The following is an 8,578-nucleotide window of genomic DNA, read 5'->3' on the forward strand; positions in this document are numbered from 1 at the left end:
TTATTAAAATGCAGATGTCAGTTTCAGACTGTCTGCCTCAGGTTTGTGCTAACGTCACATTACAGAGATGAAGCTTTACAGAAGCTGTTTACAGCAGTTAGATGTGTTAGCATGTTGCTAACAGGCTGCGGAAAAAGCTTATTTTTTCGATTCTGATTGGTCGTCCGTTTCCTTTGCTTTCTCCGCCCCTTTTATGTGAAACAGGTAGGGAGATTTAACGGTTTCTCACTGTGTATGAAACCTGGTGAAGGTTGAAACCGACCGGCTCTCAGTCTGCAGCTGCTTCTTCTTCTCCTGCAGGAAGCTTCAGCAGCAGGAGCTGGTTTCAGGAGCGGTGATGACTTGTTTTGTTGTTCTCTCTATTTGTCCTGCTCTTGTCTACATCCCAGTCTCTGCTGCTGCAAAGACCCAATTTCCACACAACGATCAATACAGTTTCATCTGATCTAATCAAAAGAATTGCTGCAAACAGAGCCAGAAACCTCACAGTAGGATGAAGATGCAGTTGGCTGTGGAGCGTCTGCAGCTCTCTGACTGTGTGACTGCATGAAGCTCTCGGCGATGTAAACAGCCTTTTCCCTTCACGCCTACCGTGGAAATGGCTGCGAAGTCGACTGCAGAGAGAGAATGGGAGGCTTTCGTCCAAATAAAAGTCAAATCTGTTTAGAGGAAAATACACGAACCTCTTCAGCCTGTCTTCTGCAGAGCGGCTTTATCGGCGTGGGGATTTTGGTGATGCCAGCCAGGTTAGACAGGGTTTAATTGAAGAGTGTTTCTCTTTAAGAAACTCTTCACGTTCTCTCCTCTCTACATCCCCCCCCCCCCCCCCCCCCTCTCCTACCTGCTTTGAAAATACTTAACTACTTGGTGAAAGCAGCTTTTCTATCTTTCTTTCCTGGATCTTTCAGCACTTTTCTCTCATCTGTGATCATTCCAGGGTCATACAAATATTTCTTTTCAATTCAAGTGTGACATCAATTTCAATTTTTGTCCCAAATAAGGGCTAAATCAGTCATTCTCAACCTTTTTTATATCAAGGACCCTTAATTTAGTCCACATCAGGGCCATGGACCCCCATTTGATGAGATTTTGTCTCTCAGACCCACATCTGAGAATATTTTTATTGTTAGATATGATTTTGTCCAGAATTCCATGACTATCTGTATTGTAGAGAGAAACTATGACAAAAATATTGTCATTATTCTGCATTCTCTAATTGTGTTAACTTCTTGTAAAGGAAATAACGATGAAGTTTAACAATTCATCAGTTTGCTGGGGACCCCCTGGAACCCCCTCAAGGACCCCTGGTGGTCCCTGGACCCCACGTTGCGAACCACCGGTCTAAAGGCCAAGTTTTACTTCTGCATTGGAGAGCCGCTGCGGCGAAGGAGGTGCGAATATGTCTAGTTCTGTGTTGGTGATTCTTTGCAGAGCAGAGAAACACTGGATGTCAGAGTGGAGATTTGTTCACACAGAAGCAACAACAGAAGAAGTCGTAGTGAAGCTCATGTTGTGGATGTTTCAGTTCATCTGGTGTCTTTATAACCGGGAGATGATCTGTCGTCCAGAGGAACATCTTCACTATCGGCCCACAGCGCCCCATACAGGAGGAGGAGACACCGAGCGGCCAATCACAGCTCTTGTTGTCTTGTGTCGCTCTACGCTCAGTTACATTTTTGGAGAGGAGCAGTAAGATACGGCGACACCACAGACAGCTACGGAGAAGCTTCGACGCAAAAGTATAAATTAGCCTTAATGTGAAACCACGCCATGGTTGCTAGTAAAATATGTAAAAAGTAGCAGCTGCTAGCTCGCTAGCTAGCTTAGCTGGTTAGCACTTGTAGCAGATAATAAACAGACTTATCAGATATTCCAATACACACCCAGTCTGATCCACTCTGACTCTTTATGATCGATTTCTCCACCGGCACTTTCTCCATCTTTGTTGTTGTGGGAAACAGCCTGCCTCCTACGTAGCATAAAACCCCGCCTCTCCTTCATTGTGATTGGTTGGCTGAGAAATAAGCGGTTCACGTCACTCTCCGCTTTTCTGAAAAGTTGAACCTTTCTCAACTTTGAAAGCACTCTGCTCTGCCAAAAAAGCTGCCAGGCGCAGCGCTTTTTCACGAGCGCCTTGCAGCCGCTCCGTGTTTGTTTTAATGCAGAAAAGGCAGTGACAGTTTTGAAAAAAACGTTACATGTTATTCTACTTACTGGAAGTCAGCTAAATGACTAACATGAACGTAAATGTGTGTGTGACACCACTATAGTTTACTGGGACTGCTGGGAAATGTTGAGCTGTGTCTGGAATACTGACGGGGTTTGATGCACCAACTTTATTTGACTTTCTGCCCTGAGACCGGTGTGACTCATATGAAGCCGACAGAGACGGTCCGTTACAGCCGGAGCCCAAATTGAAACTTCAAAGTGCAAATTAAAAAGTGCTGTATGATCTGAAGGCAGAATCACAGCGAGCGGAGAAGAGGCTCTATCAGCACGAGCTTCAAACCGCCACAAAGACTCTGAATCTGCAGTCGATGAAAGCGACGAGACGGTTCTTCAGTTCCTTCGGTTCAAGATGCTTTCCTCTGACAGGAGAGGAGCTGCAGACTGGGAACTGCTGGAACAGAAGATTAAACCTGATGCTGCCCGCTTTCTCCTCCACAGCTGGAGAAATTAGGATTCAGCAGCAGGGATGGAGCTGCAGCTTTGAAGCTAGCAGGTGTGGCGTATTTCACCGAGGCCTTATTAAAACCAAAGCCTCAGATGTCAAGCCGGGTTAGCCTCTCTGTCAGACAGGATTTAAACTGCAGAATGCATCGGGCTGCGACTCCGCCTCCATGCAGTCCGGACGGATGAAGACGCTCGGTCGATCTGCTTTTATTTGTAGGAATAGAGTTTACTGTCTTCTTCAGCTAAGAAGTAAATCTTTATGATGTGAAATTCAAAGCATACATTACAGTAAATAGCATCAAACAGATGTAAGTTATATGAGGACAGGGAGTTTTAACACCAGAGACACCAGGGGTTTATGGGGAAAAGGCCAACTAGTCGTTCATTAAGAGGGTAAATACATGGATATATAGATTAGATAGATAATTATTCCTTTGCATGATTTGAAAATGCACACTGCTTGGTACAGTGAGTGGGTCTAAGAAAAGTCATGGAGGGACATTTTGAAAGCTGAGATATTTAAATGTAAAATGTAAAACAGCCATAAGTTGATGCAGCTTGGCCTTTCTAGTGTTAAAGCTCCAAATCCTCCAGTGTCCAGAGTTTTATTTTGTGTCTTGAGGTCCATTCAAAGCTGTGTGTGTGGTGTCATGAACCAAAAACACTCTCAATCCATTTTCCAGCATCTCTCTGAGCCTTACCAAGAACAGGCCGTTTCTGTCTCCGTGTCTTTAAGGCTCATTAATATTCACGACCCTCCGTTCCGATCGGCTAACCGTTTCGAGAGCGAAACGTGAGACGCCGCGGCCCGGCGGCTACAGGTAGGGAAAACTCTCCGGTAATAAACGATGACGACCGCTCGACCGCTTTGAAAAAAACTTTGTTAGTGTCGGCTCGTTTAGAGGCTCGCTTTTCTAATATGGATTGTGTGGATTTAGTTGGCGACCGTGCGTTTTGATGCTTTCACCATGTTTAGATAGACCATCCAACTCTTTTATCATCACAGAGGAGAGGGGAGTCCTGCTTTACACCATGTGGACCTTTAAGGGAAAAATCTGATTGTTTTTTGGAAATATAATGGATTTGTGTTCTTATTGGTAGTTGTTTCCCTCATGTTGATCACCAGCTGCAGGTCATAGTTCACCCTCCTGTTTATTTACCACCGCATCACTGATTCTAATGACTTGACATCATTATAAAGGAAAACAATATGAAGACAAAGAAGAGAGTCTCGCTTGGATTTATTTAGATAAAACACACACATCGTTACTCATAATCCCTTTCCTCACTTCATTCTATCTTTCTTTCTCTCTGTCCATCATCCATCCATATCTGAGGCTGCGTTCACACCTCCGGCTTCATGCTGATATCTTTTCTGGATGACTGTTCATATCTACTGTAGGGTGGAACTCATATCCCATAATAATATGAACTGACAGCAGAGGAACAACAGAAGACGTCTCATCTGTTTTTGTTCCAACACGCTTCAGTTCCAGTCGTCCGTTTGTCTCGTTTCCTCCGTGTGAACTCTGCTCAGACGGGTCTGACTGCATGAAGACAACTGGCTCAGGTTGATGACATCACGGCAGCGCTGACACATTCCAATCTGAGCGTTCAAATACGAGTCACATGTAGGTCGCATCCCTCAGGATCCAGTTTCGTTTCACACGTCCATGTGATCCAGATGGGAACTGAAGCACTGAGACTCCTGCAGGGAAACATCAGATCTGAGTCACAATCTGAGTTCAGCTGCAGTGTGACCGGAACTAATTGATAATATCTAATCAATCTGCTTAATTTTTCATCTATTTGTTTATTCTTTGATTTATTCTCCCCTCTCTCTCTCTCTCTCTCTCTCTGTCTTTCTCTCTCTGTCTCTCTACATGTGCACATGTTGCCAAAGCAAAGATTCAAACATAAATGAGACATCTCTCTCTCTCTCTCTCTCCCTCGCTCTCGCTCTCTCTCCACCCACTCCGCCTCTCATCCTCTCCCGGTGGGTGAGCGAGGTGTGCGTGGTGAACAGGCTCTGTACACTGCATATTAAAGCCTGACAGTTGGAGATGGATCCCTCAGTCAGTCAGAACAGGAGCTGTGCTGAGGGCCGCTGTCAGCCTGACTGATGGGCTGCTCTCTGTGTGGAGGCAGGCTGGTGGCTGACGGGACGGCCGCGTGTCAGCTCAGCGTCAGCGACTCGATTGGTCGGTATTGAGCTGTAAACATCGGACTTTTCTCAAATCGAGTGTAAATCCGAGTGCTGTTCGTGCAGAAACAGGAAACTCTCAGTGAAGACGAGATGCAAAACATACAAACCAACATGTCTAAATGCAAAGTTTCTATTTTATTCTACATCTGACCAATTAACATACGTGTGCTACACACTTTAGAACACGGCACTTTATTTTGTGTAAGACATTTTTTCTTCCATTTGTGAGTGCGATCTCTCCTTGCATCTCCCACTGGGGTTAGATCAGAGTTTTCTCAGGTGACATCATCATGAAGCGGTTGGAGCGAGCCGACTTATTTCAAGAAGGACAATTTTTTTCTTGTTTAAAGAAAGTTTGGAATCAAGTGAAACTGCCTTGGAAACCAGTCAAATCTTCTCACCACATTTGCAGATTTTTACACTCGTTTTAAGAAAAAAAAAAAAGCTTAAAAAAGAAACGATTTTAGAAAGATTAATTGACTGCAGGTGGCGTTTTATAGTGTTTTTCTATTTCGATGTGTCATCCTGGCAGCAGAGCACTGTGCAGTGACGAGGTTTTAGACCGACCTGCAGCTGACATGAGTTGAACTTAAAGTCTTCTACTAGTCTCATGATGACAGCGTCGTGTCATTTTTAGCCGCTGACGTCTGTCCTGCTGACAGCGGCGATGTTGGAGTCTGACAGCGATGGAAACGTCTCGCCAAGTCAGACAGAGAGGAGACACATTTCATCCAGGAAGTCACACAGAGCTGTGAAGAGCTGCGTTCAGGGAATCAGGTGGAATTTGCCTTAAATTGACCTTCTGAGACGGCCGGACGGAGGTTTTCTCCGGGGAGATCGGCTCCGGAAACTGAGAAGAATTTAATTTGATCTGAAACAGGTGTTGAGATATTTACTGTCTTTCCCTCCATGTTCCATTTCCACAGAGAAAAGTCTCCTGATGCTCCTTTTATTCCTTCTCCATCGCTGTTGGATCTCAGAGTCACCGGGCAATTTTCTCCTGTTACGACAACATTTTATTTATTTATTTATTTTTTCTGCTCTGATTGAATTCCGGCCGTCCGGTCGGCCGCAGCACGCCGGCTCGGTGTGTTCAGCGTCTCGGTGACAAAATCTCGTTAAAGCCGTGTCCGCGGGCCGCCGCTGAATGATTTATTCCTGGATAAAGGTCGCCACGGCGATGAGCGATGGGATGCCGACAGGGCAGGAGCCTCGGAGCACATCGCCATGGAAACACAAACGGTTAACTGTCACCCTGCCGGCCCGGTCGCACCACCGCCTCCCTCTGCACATCTGACATTTAATAATAATAAATAAATAAATAATAAACTTGATATGTTTCGCATTTTTTAAGAGTTTAAGTGCTTTAACAATCAAAAGCAAACATCAAACTCATAATAAACAAGTAAAACAAGAGGGTACCATAAGATAAAAGGATAAGAATAGAGATAAAAACAATATAATAGTAAAACATAAAGGATAATAGACATCACATAACAAGTCTGTAAAATAGGTTTTGAGTAGTGAACCAGAACCAGAACCAGAACCTTTAATACCTGACCTGATAAACAGAAGACAGACTTCACTGCAAAACATGTCTCAACATGTCCTTTAGTGTGTTTACATGCACATTAATATTACATTTATTTGTTCAGATATTCAGATATTTCATTTATGAGTTGCCGCATGTAAACACCGTGTCCCCAATATGAAAAACCTGAATCTGCTAGCTGGGATCTGCCGATATTAACCGATATATTCTGACATGTAAACACCAGATCCTTTTCACTGTCGGGTTTGGCGAACAGCACAGCGACGTTTCCATGGAGACGCATTCCTGAGTTTTCCTCGGTCGTTACCAGAGCGACTAGTTCTAGTTGAGTAATCTGTTCTGCCCCGTTTCAAGATATTCACTCTTTCTTTCTTGAAAATTCCCGCAATAAGTGAAACTGCATTGGAAACGAGTGGATTTTTCTTCTCAAAAATCTGATTTGAGGACTGAACATTAAACTGAACAGACAGGAAGTAACAGATTGAACCATAAATCCTGTTTCCTCCGCCTCACCTTGACGAAGGAGAGGAAAACACATTAACGGTAATTGGGAACGGGTCACTTACCGGGCAAAGACAATAACGGCTTATGGGGAGGAGGAGAGGAGAGAAGGAGGAGGAGGGAAGGTAGAGAGAGACAGAAGAGGAATGAAGGAGAGAGGGGAGGAAGAAAGGAAGGTGAATGGAAGGATAGGAGGGCAGGAGTGTTGGTGGAGAGAGAAACAGCAGGTCTGAGATCAGCTGTCTGCATCACTTCTGTCTGTCTGTGGGATCTGCTGCATCTGAAGGAAACTAAAGATAGAGAGAGAGAGAGAGAGAGAGAGAGAGAGAGAGAGAGAGAGAGAGAGAGAGAGAGAGAGGGCGGAGAAGTTGCTCTGGATGAGACGAATGTCTGTGCTGTAAGTATTGTAAACAAAAAAAAAACGATTTGTAAACGAAACAGAAATTTGTAAACGTAACAGATGGACTTGAAATAGTTAATTGGATGTTTGCAAGAAATGTATCACTTTAGGCCTTTTTGTTGCTTTTGCGATTCTTGTTTTTCTTGCAACACATTTGTTTTTTTTAGCAATATATTTTTTTTTTGCATTACTCATTTTCTTTTTTTTGTGCAGTATTTATTTTTCTTTGCGTTTCACTTTGTGGCGTGTTTTTGAAGTGGGGAGGCGGGGCTAGAGGAGGGAGGCGGGGCTAGAGGAGGGAGGCGGGTCACTGCAGGCCCAGCTGAATGCCTGAAATGGAAATGTAAACAGGAGGCAGCAGATCAGTATTTTAAAAGCTCTTTGGACTGAACTCCCAAAATGACAAGAGAAGAGCAGTGAAGAAGAAGAAGACGAAGACGAAGAAGAAGAAGAAAAGCGCTACAGATGGGAGCAGAACCCTGCAGAACAGTGACAGAAGAAAACAATCCTCTCCTCATTCTCTTAAACCACTTTGATGGACAGACCAAACAAGACCAGATTAGACCAGATCAGACGGGACCGGATCAGATCAGACCGGACCGGACCGGACTAGGACTGCAGGACAGTAAAGGACTGCAGATAGATCGTCTTCCTTCTGCTGCTCTGGGTGAATTTGTCCTGTCTTTTCATCGCTAATAAACCTGTAAAGCTTTATAATACTTCATAACTTGATAACTTCATCTACTAATTGATGCTTTGCTCACAGATCTTTAACCAGTCTGTTAGACTCTGATGATCCAGATCGAGCTCCTTGACAGCACAATAGATAATAATAGCCATAGTATCCTTTGATAAAGTACAGTAGATAATTTTAGCCATAATTGCCTTTGATGCAGTACAATACAGTGAGAGCTGCAGCAGTGCAATACATAGTTCTAAAAGTCTTTGATGTTACACAATAGACAGTGACAGCAGCCTTTGAATCAGTACAATAGAAAATGATACCAGAGTACTGATGGAGTACAATAGGTAATATTAGCCATTGTACCTTCTGATACAGTATAACAGAAGGTGATGTTCATTCTTCTTCTTCTTCTTCTTCTTCTTCTTCTTCTTCTTCTTCTTCTTGTTTTGAGAAGTTCAGTGTGTCAGGTGAATTTCTTCAAACTGGGCAAAAACCATAGCTCTTATGAGAAATCTGTTGAATCCTCACGCTGTTTTTCTCCGAGTGTTACTACAAGACGTT

At 43.8% G+C, this 8,578-nt stretch overlaps 1 protein-coding gene across 1 annotated transcript in view; it reads left to right on the plus strand.

Annotated features, from left to right (window-relative positions):
* The window catches only part of patj (PATJ crumbs cell polarity complex component), a 54,480-nt gene that overhangs the window by 20,336 nt on the left and 25,566 nt on the right, over positions 1-8,578 (plus strand). The window lies entirely within an intron of this gene.

Source organism: Centroberyx gerrardi, chromosome 9 (genome assembly GCF_048128805.1).
Source record: "Centroberyx gerrardi isolate f3 chromosome 9, fCenGer3.hap1.cur.20231027, whole genome shotgun sequence".
Taxonomy (NCBI): domain Eukaryota; kingdom Metazoa; phylum Chordata; class Actinopteri; order Beryciformes; family Berycidae; genus Centroberyx; species Centroberyx gerrardi.